The sequence below is a fragment of the Zonotrichia leucophrys genome, chromosome 2 (genome assembly GCF_028769735.1).
Source record: "Zonotrichia leucophrys gambelii isolate GWCS_2022_RI chromosome 2, RI_Zleu_2.0, whole genome shotgun sequence".
Taxonomy (NCBI): domain Eukaryota; kingdom Metazoa; phylum Chordata; class Aves; order Passeriformes; family Passerellidae; genus Zonotrichia; species Zonotrichia leucophrys.
The window spans coordinates 118,291,212-118,306,496 of record NC_088171.1 but is presented as its reverse complement, the minus strand read 5'-3'; positions in this window follow the sequence as shown (position 1 = coordinate 118,306,496).

Sequence of the window (15,285 nt, the reverse complement as noted above, 5' to 3'; positions counted from 1 at the left end):
TTACTGTTTATTTATGTGCATGCTGCACTATGCAAGTGATGGCAAGAGTTAGAGCTTCCTCTGTGGAATAAATTAAGATCCCTTAAAGCAGTTAAACTCTCAAGATACAAACACATCTCAGAGGAGATGCATACTGTTAACAGATTTTTGTACCAGTTGTCATGGTAGAAGTTGTTTATTATGTTAGGATCCGAAGGCTGCTATGTGGATCAAGTTCCCAGCAGCTCTCTCTCTTTGTGGCTACCAAGATACAGAACTTGGTAGCTAAATTATTTCTGCAGTGTTTAATACTTGCCCTGTGGCTACAGTTCAGATTGATCAGCCAGTGCTGCTTGTGCTACTCTATTGTTTCTAAGGAGCTGAATAAAATCACAAGCGAAACCAAACTTCTTATGTCAAAAGCACTTCTGTGCCAGCAGTGCATGGCACTGTGTCTGACTGGCATAACAAAGGTCTTTTAAGTAGCTGTTAGAGAAATCTGAATGCCACAAGCCCACCATATGACAGGAGTGTTGTTTTCATTTCCTATCAGAGCACTGAGTTAGGTTTAAATACAGAAAAGAAGGGGGTACTGTTTGAGGTAATAGTTTGCTGTTTCACTTCTCTTCTCTCTGAGATCCTTCAAGCTCATGGCATGCTAACCCACCGGTGCAGGGAATTGCTGTGTCAGCTTCTCCGTGGGAGCTGCCCCTCTGGATGTTTGCTGGTGAAGGGAGGGTGAGATCCCTCGTGAGCCCATGGTGAGCTAGCAGGGAGCAACTGGCACACTGTTCACACCTAAGATCCCACAGACACCTGAACATACGTAACACAAGGTCTTTAAAAAAGGGTTTTTCTACTGACCTCATTTTACAGACTGCACAACAGAATCTGTTTACCCAAATTGCTCAGGAATCCTGGGAAGTGCAAAATTTTGTGAGCTGTCTCGGATTCTTAGTTCATGCTTCACTTCATAAATAAACTGAAACACTTTCCATTTTAAGAGAGACCTTTGCACTGTCAACTTCTCTGGGCTGGAGTAGGAAAGTCAAACCTGTCACAAGCAACTCTCCTTATTGAGTTACACATTTGCTGCATCAGGATGCTGACAGGCATAGTCAAAAGCCAATTTTCATCTCAAAATAATTCTTACTGATTCGTTGAAGTTCTAGGTAGCAAAGAACTTTTAGTAGCAAATACCTTTTTAAACTTTTTTTAAAAATGAGCTGTCTTTGCATATATTGTTTTTCAAAAGCTTTGCACAACATGATCTATTTCAGCAGAGTTAAACACCACCCTGACCATGGTATTTGTGCTCTTTCCAGCAATTAATGTTATTAATTGGTTTTATTCTTTAACATTTGTCTAAGGAGAAATGTTAGACTCCCCATATACACAGTATTATATATCTTATACAAATGCAGTGTTTCTTTTTAATTATTTGTCAAGAGCATGTTTTGGTTAAACTCCCTTCCTGCCCCTGTGTGTAGCACAGGTAGAAAATGACAGCAGACCAGTGTCCCTTTTGTGGTGTGACCTTTTGCCTGTGCTTCCTTCACTGGGCAAGTATCCATGGTGTATTGTTTTGTATTTAACTTTAAAGGGCAGGCAGATGATCCAGCACAGGCAGTCCTGGTTTTGGGAAGGCTGGGAGGGAGTGGAAGGAAGCTGGAAGGCAATTCACGGGCAGAGACTGCATCTGCAAATGGCTGCTCCTCCTGGCCAGAGGAACAGCACCAGTTTAGCTTTACATGAGTCTGTGTAAAGGTGAGGATTTAATATGCATTACTGCAAGATTAATTTTTTTTCTGAATAAAAATTTAAACTGCCATAATGGATTTTTGATTGTAAATCCCTATATTATTTGTATGGAAGTTCCACATTCAATATTGACAATGCCATTGAGGTTCATAATCTTGGTATAAAACTAGAAGCTTTTATGTTGTCCTTGGATTTCATGGCTTTACCTCCTTTGCTACAACAAATATGTGCTGTAATGTTTTAGCAAATAACCATTATTGTTTATACACTGTAATTCAGTGGGATGTAGTAAATGGCATATTTTAAGGAGTCTATTTCTTTGCATATAAAATACCTGTAAAGCTTACTGAAGGTGAAGAGTGGCTACTACTTAGCTCTCAATTGTTGGCTACATTACTGAAACAATGAAGATATATCACCCACTATAATAGGGAAATAGCAGCCATTTAACAGAGGTGAGCATTAACTCTGTCATTTAGGCTGCTGAAGCAATCTTATTGTTATAGTCAATGTAGCTGCTTTTGTTTCTCCATATGTGTAGATGCTCTGGTGTATAAAATGCATTGGTGTTTGTAACAGTAAATTACAAAGGACACTCCTGCTCTTCAAATGAAGTTATATCTGAACCTTACAACAGGCTAAACAAATATAAAATAAATAATGACTGGTTTTTGAAACCTTTTTCACTATAGCTTCAACAATAAATATAGTTATAGCTTCAACAATAAAAACTCTCTGCTATTCTGCAAAATTTTGTTGTAAAAAAAAAAAGTAAATAGATTTTTGGATATAAGCCTTCACTGTGAAAACAGCTTCTTGATACATAATTTCACAGTGATGATTATCAAATAGCTGTGTGTTACCCTCTTCAAAGCTAGGAATCTGTAAATAAAAGCTGGCGGTGGCTAGTTCTTCACCTGGAATGTCTCAGAGGTCATGCCCTCTCTAATATTACGTTTGTAATTCATATTTGTGGTACCGGCTAAAGAAGTGAAGAATGTCATATTGTGCTGTTTTCCTTTTTCTTCAGCCTTCTACACACATCACCCCCAGTATAATGAACCTGATGTAGGTCAAGCTAAATAGTCAGTTGCAATTCAATGTATCAAGGGTTTATGATTTTATTATGAAATTATTATTATTAGGGTAAAGTACAAAAAATAACTTTAGAAATTTAAAATATGCTTTTTTGAGGCACTGTTCATAATATACATAGGGAAGCATGATGCAGACCTGTCTGTAGAATGGATGGATATCTGGTTAACTACAGTGCGAGCTACACCTGACTATTATTTGTGAACACCCTGAATGTGTAAGAGTTTCCTGCATCATTTAAATTAATTGAGCAGGAGGAAGAGAAAAAAAAAAAAAAAACCTAATGCCACAAAATGAAGAAAAAGCTTGAATATAGCCCAGCCCTTCCTGGTCCTTCTCTGTCCCTCACCCCAACACCACTATACTGCAGCAGGGTCTGTAAACAGAGATGTGGGGAGGAGCAGACCCTCTGCTCATGTGAGACTGGCAATGAGTGGAAGAAGTTGTCATACCCATTAGCTCTGAGATACTTCAATATTCCATCAGTGGTAGCTCATAAAGACCCAAATTATGTAACTGAGCTTCTATCTTTAGAAACCCATTTTTGACCAGACAAAATATCAGTGCTCTAGGGCCAGTGTTTCTTCTGCAAGGTCAATGCCGTGCTATTTTGGCTAAACAACAGCATAGTTGTCCGTATTTCTGGCTTGGTGGGACAGTCTGCCACCATCAGGGAGGAAGAGAGAAAGGGTGGTCTTTAAATAAATCTCCTTTTGGGGAGCTGTAAGGATACTTAAGTTTAGCCTTCATCTATGTGCTGTGTGCCCGCCTCTAAAGAGACATGTACTTAAATGCCTTTCCTTCCTTCGGGACAGGAACATCCAAACCCGAAATGCCTCTCTGAATCCTGAACCCTGAGCTAGCTCTCGGCTGCTGAGTGACGGGTTTAGGATCATCCAAATGAATTGTAAGAGGTACCCAGCAAACTTCCAATATGTGGTCCCAGTGACTACATCCCATCTCGAGTACCCACCTACTCCTAGGCTGAAACGGCAGCTGGCATCAGCTACTCAACCAATCCAATTTACTTTCAATCACACCATTACTACAACCTCCCTCCTCCATCTGTGTAAACATATGTCTTTGTTAAACACCACCATTTGTACAGGATAAAAATTGTCAATGCTGACAAAAATGCCCCCACATAATGCTGTTGTGATTGCAATGTTGTCCTTAAGCTGATTTTAAAGAAGTCTGTGAGCTGATCAACATCTTCCACTGCTATTAGTGGGAAACTTTCTTTGATAGGAATAAATAATGTAATAATGTTTTTATTTCATCCATGGGAGATGTGTTCTCACTTTCCTAAGACAAAGCTCTTATAAGCCACTTATTAATTATCAGTAGCAGTTTGCAGTGCCACTGTAATACCCCAAAGCAATGGCTGTTCCATGAATAGCTTTTTCTAATAATAGTGTCTTGGCAAGAACATATTTCCTTCATACTTTTCTGAAGCTGGCCCTTAAATCTGGCAGGCAAAAGTTAAAAATCTGAAGAAAGTTACTGGTGATTGCTCCTTGTACCAGCTTTTATGACATAACCAGAACTGGACTCCATAAAGGAGTTTTTCCTTTTTTCCATAGCAGAGGGCAGTATACTACTAGGACTGTCCTACAAGGCAACTGAATTCCAGCATAACCAAGGGCCTCCACTCTCTAAACCCAAGAATTATGAAATATGAATATTATAAAATAATAAAAAGTGGATGAGGGTATCTGTTTACACAAAGAAAGTTTCTGTGTGAGACATGAGAAGGCAAAACAAGAACCAAATTTGTCTCCTGCCAAGGGGTGAGCTGTTTAACAAACTGGACACCCACCAAAATTGTGCAGTGCTCTTTGCTGGGCCATCCTGCAAAATGCTGGCTTGACTAGCATGAAACAGGGAAATTGGTTTGGGTTCTGTGACCCGAGCTTCTAGCTATTCAGGACTTTGACTCCAGACACTTAAAATTAACAGTTCCCTTCATAGAAAAAAGTAAATGGGATGTTGGGAGTTCCATTCTTGGTGCAGTGTCTATCAGCACAGAGTGTGAGATCCTTAAGCAAGTAAGTATTTTAATTTTTTACAAACCTCCTTCTTTTAGTGCACACTTTGTTCCTTGTTTTTGCTCTGATTACAAAACTTTTGTTATTATCATTGTAGTCTTTCATCCTTTCAGTCCTTATAATACTAAATATAGAAATTTAGTTCCCACCAGAAACTGGATTTAAATTCCCCTAGGATTCAAACCAAATCATTTTGTTTCTTGTTTGGGTATGCTAGAGTGCAGTTCCATGCTTTTCCCCCATCATTTCTGCAGCTGTGAGGATTAGGGATGCTTGTTTTAAATGAAAATTGAGATTTTGTGGAATTCCTTTCCTTACAAATTGGGGCTTTGCATCAAAAAAAACAAAACAGAAAATTGAAAGTTTTTCACCTTTACTTTGCTAATTCCTCACTGGCCTCAGCTTCTTCCTGCTGTTTCATGCAACCTATTCCTGCTTTCCTGGCTTGGTGGTTTTGAAACGTTCAGAGTCTTTTGGATTGTTTGTGTTTTGCTTTGTTTTCTTTTGCCTGTTGATTGCCATAACTTTGCATCGCACTTTTCAACCAGGCAAAGCAGGATAACAGGACTGAGAATTTCTGCTCCTTTGGGATTTGGTAAAGTGAAATACTTGAAACAAGTCAGAGAGATTTGACTGAGCAGCACTGGGCCAAGATACAATGGGGCTGTCAGTAAATCTCACCCCACACATATTATGAAATCACAAAAATTCTCTCTGGGATGTGAAGATTATGAAGAGAAGCTGTATCACCTCGCCTCCTATATGATTCTTGTATAAATGAAAATGTGGGATATCAGGAAATTCCTTTATTCTCTGTTTGACGTATTAGTCTCTCCTCCTGCCGTGAGTCTGGGTGGCTGCCTGTGCAACTCACTAGTGCAGGCAGGAAGGACTCATGGACTTCTACTACCACCAGTTCTTGGTAGCTGGTGCTCTGGCCTTACTCCCCAAGCTGCTACTTAGTGATTGATGACTGTGTAAATGTTAGGAAAATTCTGAAGAGGCACTTAAAGGGAAGTTCTGATGTCAGAGGAAAACCCTCCCCACCTCCTCCTCTTGCAGCCTGTGGACCTGCAGCACTGGTTGGCTGATGCTCCATCTCCATCTCATTGACCACACTAAACCTCCTGTGTGAAGGGGAAATGGGAAGGAGGGACTGGCTGACTCCCCACAGAAACAGTTGCTTGCAGCAACACCTAAAGTTAACTGAGCCTTTAGAGTCCAAAGTCCTAAAAGGTCTGCATAGCCATGCTGGTTTCCTGCTGCTTGGGAAGAGACTTTGGGAAGAAACTCCACTTTGGAGTTTCAGGTATTTGCTCATCTTTTGGCTGCTGCTGCCTGTGCCCATTCCCATTACTCATGGACCTGTTTCAAATGCAGGAGTTGCATCCTGGGCCTCAGCAATGCCACTGAGGGCTGCTCCCCTTGGCTGGAAGCTGATGCTGCCAGCTCTGAGACGTTCTGCCATCCTGTTGAAACCACTTTTGCACATATTAAGCAAGATGGCAAGCTAGTAAGTCACAGAATCACAGGTTGGAAAAGACCTCTGAGATCAGAGTCCAACCTGTGACCAAACACCACCTTGTCAACCAGACCATGGCCAAGTGCCACATCCAGTCTTTCCTTAAACACCTCCAGGGATGGTGACTCCAGCACCTCCCTGGGCAGGCCATTCCAATATCTAATCACTCTTTCTCTGAAGAATTTCTTCCTAATGTCTAACCAGAAGCTCCCCTAGTGCTTGTGACTTCTCATGCTCTCTACCTGTCTGCAACAAGAGGCTGAACCCCACCCCTGGCTATAACTTTCTTTCAGGGAGCTGGAGAAAGAAGTAAGGTCACCCTTGAGCCTCCTTCTTCCCAGGCCAAATACTCCCAGCTTCCTCAGACCCTTCACCAGCTTCGTTTCTCCACTCCGGCCCTGCTCTCGCCCCCGTGTCCCTCCCACCCGAGCTGCGGTCCCGGCTGTGGCGCACCTGTTGCGGTTCTGCCGGGCGGTGCCGGGGCGGTGCCGGGCTGTGCCGGGGCGGTGCCGGGCGGTTCTGCCGGGCAGTACCGGGCTGTGCCGGGGCAGTACCGGGCTATGCCAGGGCGGTGCCGGGGCGGTGCCGGGGCGGTGCTGGGCGGTTCTGCCGGGCTGTGCCGGGCGGTGTCGGGTGCGCAGCGGGGCGGCAGCACTAGATGGCAGCATGGACGTGCCGATGGCCGGGAGGCGGCAGGGAGCGGGAACGGGGAATGAGGGAGGGAGGGAGGAAGGGAAGGAGACAGGGAGAGAGAGAGCGGGCAGCCCTCCCGGGGATGCTGGCACCGCAGCCCCCGGCTCCTTCCCCGCTGGGGTGCGAGGCTGAACGTCTGGCCGTCTTTGACTCCTTTGGATTTTTTTGTTTGTTTGTTTGTTTTAATGCATTCTTTTACTTTTCTACCGAACTTCGTGTGGTTTTCATAGATGGAGCACTACACTTTCTTTGTTCTCATATGGATCTCACAATTACGTTTCTTCAATTTTTTATTTTGTTGGGGTTTGTTTTGGTTTGGGTTTTTTTTTTTAAAAACCCCTGGAAGTGAGTTTTGTCTCTAAATAAAGGCCTGTTTATTTTTTACAATTAATTTATTCATAACTGCATATAAAGCGCTACAGACGATCTTAATGACCCATGAAATGGAATGGATAGTGGGGTTTGTATGTCTGTGTGTAAATATCTGCAGATTTATGCTCTGTGTGCCACCTGCTTGAGTGACAGAAGTCCTGAGCTGGTCTGCCTGACAGCAGTGCAAGTACAGGATAACTTAATCCTAGTTTCATCCCAAATGTAACACAAATCAGGATTCAGCCCAAGTTCTTTGCAAACAAATTCCCCCTTCTAGGTCCATGCTTTGATTCCAAAGCAAGGGACATTCCTTTTGGTTCAGCCTCCAGACCCATGCTTGAGCCAGGCCCCAGGAATGGCCAAGGAGTTTGTAGCTTTGTAGGTTTAGTTTGCAGGAGCAGTGGTCAGCTCTCAGACCTGCCCAGCACATGGCAAAGGCTGCTCTAACTGGTTTTCACCCAATGCCCCATCACTGGCTGACTTTAAAATACAGGAATGTGAGCAGTGCCTCTGTTCTTCAGCTGTTCTGGTGTTTCTCATGGTGATACCTGTTGGAAGAACGTCCATCTAAATAATCTAAATGAAGAATTAGTGAGAAGCACAAAAATTGTTTCCTGGAAGTGGCTGAGGTTTTGTCTGTGTGTGTTTATTTTTCTTTTGGACTGTGTTGTGCCTCATTGGGAGCAGGGATGGCAGCCTGGCTCCTCCTTTCCTAGGGAGAGCTGATTCCCCTGCAAGGATGGTGCTGGCACCACGAGAGCCTCCTGGCTGCTGTGCCTGTGGGGTTGTGGGTTCACACCCTTCCATGGGTGTGTGAGTGAGGCAAAGGAGAGGTCTGCACCCTTTAGCTATGCTGGGATACAAAAAGTTAACCCCAGGTTAATGCAGCCAAAATTTGAGCTCCAAGTTTCTTCTTTAGAAAGCGATGCCCTTCCACTCTGTTTTGTTTAGCTTCTGAAAAATAGAGGAACTAACTGTGAAATTAGAGGAAATTAGTGCCACTGTTATGGAGACAATCAGTACAGAAGGGAAACAAAAAGGAATTTTAATTTAGATCCTAGAAGATCTTTTTCACAATGCCATGTAGGCACTTTTATCCCAAAGGACAGAAAGCAGACAGAAATATTTTTTTCTGTTGTAGGGCCTTTTAAAATGTATTTCTGGAAGATCAGTTGACTTGTTGGGAATGGATGCATGTATGTGTAGGAGAGAAAAATGTTGTGTGTACACATTGAAAAGGCTCTTTTTGTTACCTGAATGTTTCTAAATGGACAACAATCTGTTTATAGACTTCCTCCTGCCCCCCACAGTGCATATTCATTACATTAAATATAAGTACAACTTCATAAAATTGCTGCAGGTGCAGAGGCTTTGATATTCTAGCAGTGAAATAAACGGGGCACATGGTCATTTCCCTCATGGGACCTTTCCAAGAGAAAGCTTGGTCTGTGGCCACAGCTGCTGGCCAAGAAGACCTGCCCACAGAAATTTCAGGGATAGCTTTGTGTTATGGTCCGGTCTGACCTTGTGTCAGGCTCTGGTTGTAAGTGTGGCTGAAGATGTTGGTGTAAAGTTCACTGATGTTTGTGTCATGATTACATTCCCTTCTCAGGTCTCTAGGCTATTTCCTTGAAAAGGATCTGACATATTAGTAAAATGGACTGCTTAAAACTTGGAGTCCCATCAGTGAAATAAAAAATAGGGATTGAATAATGCCATTTAAAAGTGGATGATGATATCAGTATTCCATAGAGAGAGAGAAGCAATAAATGAAAGTTGTGGGTGTTGCTGACTATGCTACCAAATATTTTCATACCAATTAAAATGTAGTGCCACTAGAGATGTTTTCTTCATAATATGAGACAGAAGTACAAATACTGACTCAGAGAATGACAGTGGGGAAATGAGCTTGTGCCACAACAGATGTATAACAGGAGAGAGGCACATATAGCAGAGTGATTCAGGAAAAAAAGGCACAGGATTGCTTGTTATGGAAATGACAGAATTTGAGGTTTCTGTTCTGGGGACAGGAAAGAGAACTTTTCCTGACAGTCAGTCAGAAATGAGAATTCACTCTAGGCCTTTAGAAATGTTCCAAATGGCAAGGCCCCATGGCAAGCCTAGATGGTTGTGATCCTGTGACTTAGGCTGAGTGCAGAACTTGAGGCTTTTTTACCTTTTCATAGCAAGTCAAACCTAGTTGTTAAATGAAAACCTCCCAGTTTACTCTGGGATATTTTGCCCATAATGAGGTTTGCAGTTTGAAGCTCCAGACTTGGAAAGTCTCCTGTGACTTTTGTTCATACAGTATGGACATAATCAAAAGGAAATTTGGGGAGTCTGAATTCAATTTGGCTTCAATCGGACAGGTTTCCAAGGTGCACTCATAGAGGAAAAAATATGCCCATGTCAGCCTCTGTGTTGTCCTCTTCACAGCAAACATTCAACAGTTCAGTGCACAAAGACTATTAGTTCTTTGTTTTTGCCTCTTGCTGTCTTGCTAGTGAGATGAAGAAGCAACTGGAAACAGGAACAAGCTTTTGAAAAGAGGCATTTTGTGAATCCAAAGCAAAATGAGCATGCTTTCATTAATATTTTAGCAAAACTGGAGTCTTTCCCCAATTAAAATAATGCTATAAAATATCACAGATCCAACATCTGCTGGATCTTCATTAGTTTAATTGTTACAGTTAGATTTCATGGAATTTTAGTGGCAACACATAAAACTGAAGTAAAGAGGGTGATTTTTCTACAAATACCTTTGTGCAATAGAAACTTGTGCCCATTTCCTGATGGTCTTTGTGATACTGCTTTAGGGTTAACTCTTATTGCTTCTTCTGTCTCCAGGTAGAAAAACCCTTTGCTGTGGACAGTAATTTTTGTTTGGTGATCCCAGTTCCCTGCTGTACCTGTGTGACTCAGGGAAGTCATCCAATGTTTCACCCTGTAGCTCTAAGCAGGGCAAGTGAAGGCATCAAGCTTTCCCCTTGGGGGTTAATGACAGTGTTCCAGGCTGGATGTAGCTGCAGAGGGAGTTGGATGCCCTGTGCCATCTCAGCTGAGGTGCACACACCAAAGAGGTGGAGAGCAAAGCCCCTTGCAGCAGTGATCCCATTAAGGCCACACATACCAAAATGAGCACATACTTGCACAGCTGTGCAGAACCTCAATATCAATTCCTCAGACTTGTGCCTGAGGGTTTATTAAAGGTTAATCTGCAACTTTTTTTGTTTCTTCCTCAAATCCCTGTTAATTGGATCAGACCACTCTTAATCTTCTTTCCAATTGATCCTTGAGATGATTAGACACACTAGATACTTCTAGAGACTAATCTTTTTAAGAGGCTGCAACACTAGCAACCTCCATAGGAAATATTCCTCCCTTTATTATCCTAAATGGCTATTCAGTGTCTAACAGGGACAAGCACATGATGATCTTGGCACTGAGGAGCAGGAATTCCATGGGTGTGACTGTGTACCCTTCATGTTGTGAGCAGAGGAAAAGGAGGATGATCACACAGCTCTTCAGTCAGGTATGTGACAGTGTCTCCCTTTTTTTTTATCACTCATGTCTTCCTCTCACCGAAAATTCCAGAAATAGTGTTTTTATGGTATTTTTGTGAGTTAAGGTAAAAGAGAAGGGTTGATATCTGGAGATCCAGACCAAACCAAGGTGTCATGAGAAGTCAGGGGGAAAGGGAGATGAGTAGCTACCAGTGGGTTGCTGAAGGAGGCAAAGTTGGTGGATCAGGATCCCTTAAATAGTGTTAAAGATGACAGGATGATGTGAAGTATCTGTCAAATCCCAGCATTACTAAGTTCAGGAATGCTTGGTTAACTTAATGTACTGTCAGCTGCAGCCTGGAGAAAGAGGAGCTCATTAGTTGCTGTGAATTTTCTCTAGACATGCCTAATTTCACTATCAGGATCAACTGTTTTGTCATGGTTTCCTCTTACTTAGAAAAGCCTGTGAGATTCAAGGGTGCTACTTATAGAGCATCAAAGTAAATACATTGAAAAAAAGTCAAATATTGCCAAAAATAGGGACAGGAAGTTCAGCCTTCTGGAGCTGTGCAGTAGTTGTATACAAAGAAATGTCAGAAAGGACAAAAAGTGGTGTTTAATGCATTTCTGTTCAATGCACCACAATCCAGCTGCATATCTGCAACCATTAAAATATACAAACACCTTAAAATAATGTGGAATCAAAAGAATCTTAAACTGATTTTGCACCTGGGAGATGAGGAGATGCCTGAAATGGAGGATGGGATATAACCACACAATTTTTACTCCTTTTGCTAAATTTGTGCCTGGATGAAAGAGATCCTCAGAGTACCAGAGTCTCATTAACTGCTTGCTGATAAGCTGTCCTACTGCTTGCTTCTCATTCGGCTGGGAGACAATTCATTTCCCACTGCTTGACTTGAAATGATGAACAGTTGAGCTTATTAATTTTTATCAATATACCACCAGTGGCCTGAAGACCCTTTCTCCTCAGGCCACTCTTCGCTTTTTAGAGCCTTGACAAATGCTGCTGCTGTGGTTTGCACAGCCACACACCACAGGGTCAGAGGTCTTGGGCTCACATAGGGACAGGATTTTAATAAACACGGAAAGCAAGGCTAGCCTGTCAGTAGGTGGTGTGCCAGCATGGAGCTGAGTAAGTCATAACACAAGCAAAACTCTTTAAGTTTAGGCTCTTCACTACCCTTTGCAAAAGCAGAAATAGAACCAATACTGTGGTTGACAGGCTAGACCATGGAAATCTGCTGTATGCACGTGCACATGGGGTTCCTAGCGTAGTAATCCAGGCCTGATCTGCACAGTAAAGGCTTTCCTGCAGCACACACAGATCTCATTGCTGTGCCTCTAATAGGTAGAGTGTTGGACCACTTGGTTGAAGAGTCCTGTGTATGTGTCATAATCACATAAGTTAAATTCAGCTAGCTGCTTGTAGAGCTGTCAGCCTGAATGCTCTTGAAATTAAGCTTTCACGGTTTGCCATCTGGGTCCTGTATGAAGGCAGAAATGTTTCCCATCTCTAGTACCATGTATTAAGAGACAAAAATTGAAGTTTTCTATACACCTGCCAAGCCCACATCTTGGTACCAATTATGGTTGAGAGTTTTCTTGGAAAAGCATCCATATTACAAAAATGAATCTTTCTGATAGTGTATTGGATGCATTTAGTTTAGTAGTTTATGTTATGTGTGACTGGAATTGCACGCTTGCCTTCATAACTGCAGTCAAGCTTTGATCTCTTTACTCAGTCCTCATTCCACAAGAATCCCACTCTCTTGTGTGGCTGAAGTGGTTGGTTCTGTCCTGCTCAGCCCTGGTGGGGCACAGCTGGAGTGCTGTGTCCAGTTCTGGCCTCCTCAGGACAAGGGAAACATGGAGTTTCTGGAGCAGGTCCAGTGAAGGGCTACAAAGATGAATAAGGGTCTAGAGCACCTCTCTTATGACAAAAGGCTCAGGGGGCTGGGCCTGTTCTGCCTTGGGAAGAGACAGCAAAGAGAGAGGTCCTCATCAGTGTATACAAGTGTCTGAATGGGGAATGGATGGATCCAGGTTCTTGGTGGTGCCAAGAAACAGGACAAGAGGCAATGGGCAGAAACTGATGCACAGAAATCTCCACTGGAATATTGGGAACCTCTATACTATGTGGGTGACTGTGCACTGGAATAGATTGCCCAGAAAAGTTGTGGAGTGTCCCTTTGCTACACATATTCAAGAACCATCTGGACATAACCCTCTGCCATGTGCTCTGGGATGACCCAGCTTGAGCAGGGAGGTTGGACCAGATGACCCACTGTGGTCCTTTTCAATCTGACCCATTCTGTGGTTCTGTGATTCAGTATTTAACCTTCCAATAATTAAGATACTTTTGTTGATGATATTTTATTCAGGACAGCTTGGCCCATAGTGGTGATTTTATATGACCTTAAGAACAATGTAAGGTGATTGATAGGAATCGTTTGCATGTGCTAAAATAATAGCATTTTTAAAGACATGAGATGATTGGCAAGTGTTTTGTTTAAATTTTACCTGTTCTTCTGCATAAGTCTCCATATCCATCTACAGGTGAACTAATGAATAGTCCTGTGTTTGTTCTGATTGTGTCATCAACTCTTAAGTTGAGATTGCAGAGAGATCAGGTCCCTTCACAGCCCTCAGGTGAAGAGGCAGGAGGTGGCTGCAATGGAGCATGGCATAGCACCACACAATCCTGTTGATAACTGAGTGCCTACATGAAAGAAATTCTCAGAATTTGTGTGTCATTACCACAACTACAAAAGTTAGCCAGATAAGAGGGTGAATATAGTCACTGGAGAGCAATGGAGCAATACATTTCTGTTCCTAAGTTAGAAACATAGATTTAGCTCTGAAGGGTGAGGTGGAGTGTGTGTCTTGCTTCACTCCAAGCTATTCTAGCCCCTTCAGACCTTGCAAGATGGAAGTCCTTTAGCCTTGATATAGATGGATGGGAACCAGATAAGTGAATGGATGGTTAAAGATACACTAAAGTCCTGATTTTGGTTGTCTCATGGCTGTGATGTTTATGTAGAAGTTACATGTAAAGGCTCACATCCCTCTGTTTTAAGCAAGTTTCTAAAGATACTGAAGCCATGGTGGTTGCTGGAGTGTTGTTCATTTTATGATTGTTTATTGGAGATATTTTGATAATTCTGCAAGGGACATCTCATTTTTAGCTAGTGAGTTTGTTTGTTTTATTATAAGGTTTTTTGTTTTTTCGTTCTGTTTTTTAAATTAAAGCTTGATATTGTATGCCTGAACCATAGCTCTAATAAAATAATTGGTAGTATCAGCAACTGTAGTTTCATGAGAAGAGCTGCAGCTCTAGAGGTCTCTAACACATCAGTGATGGTTCTTACAGATATATTTGCATCTGTGGGAGATGCATAAGTATTTAGTTGCACATTTGTGTCTTTGCTGGTGACAGCATATGAATAAGCACTTGTCTGTTTATTAACAGAATCCTGTTATAAATCTAAGAGGGAGAAAAAGCAACCAAGACTTACATGCTTAAACTTTCTGTGCTTAGCAGCAAAGAAATATATAATCAGAAAAAGGAATCAGCTTGTGAATGAGTCCTTAATTTAAAAATAAGGCCACATCATTGCATAATTATATTTTTAATTATTTGACTAATTATTGACTAATTGACTGTAATATGTGAAGACAGTGCTAACAAATCATGGCTTTGGGAAATGTTTACTTTCAGGATCAGTATAACATGTATTTGCACAAACAGTAATGCCAAATTGAAACATCTAGTCTTCCTCAAAGCTGGATGTGGTTGGTAAAAATAGGAAGTGAATCTCAGTTGGTTTCTTTAAGTCTTTCTTCTGCAGCACATTCTTAAAATCAAAGCATAAGGACTGGGAGAAATAACAGTTTTGATTTTCCAATTGAGTATATTTTTTCAGAAATTATTAAGGGTTTTTTTTCACACCCATTTTTTTTCTGTATATTTTCTAGAATCCTTTGTGTAGATAATACAAAACACTGTGACACTATCCTTCATCTCTTTTCTCTAGTGAAAGATTTCACTGGGGTTATTATCACAACTATTTTGCTACGTTCAATGAAATTAACATTGATTCCATTTGTTGAATTCATATGGAGACTGCAACTGCACTCTGCCTTATTACCAAATGAGTACAGTTTGCCCTTCAATAATTCTCTGAACTCTCAAATGCCTGGGAAATAATATGCTGGAGTGTTACCCAACTGTGACTGAAGCACCATTTGTGCGAAGTGTGACAGTGCACGAATGATATTCCACAATAAA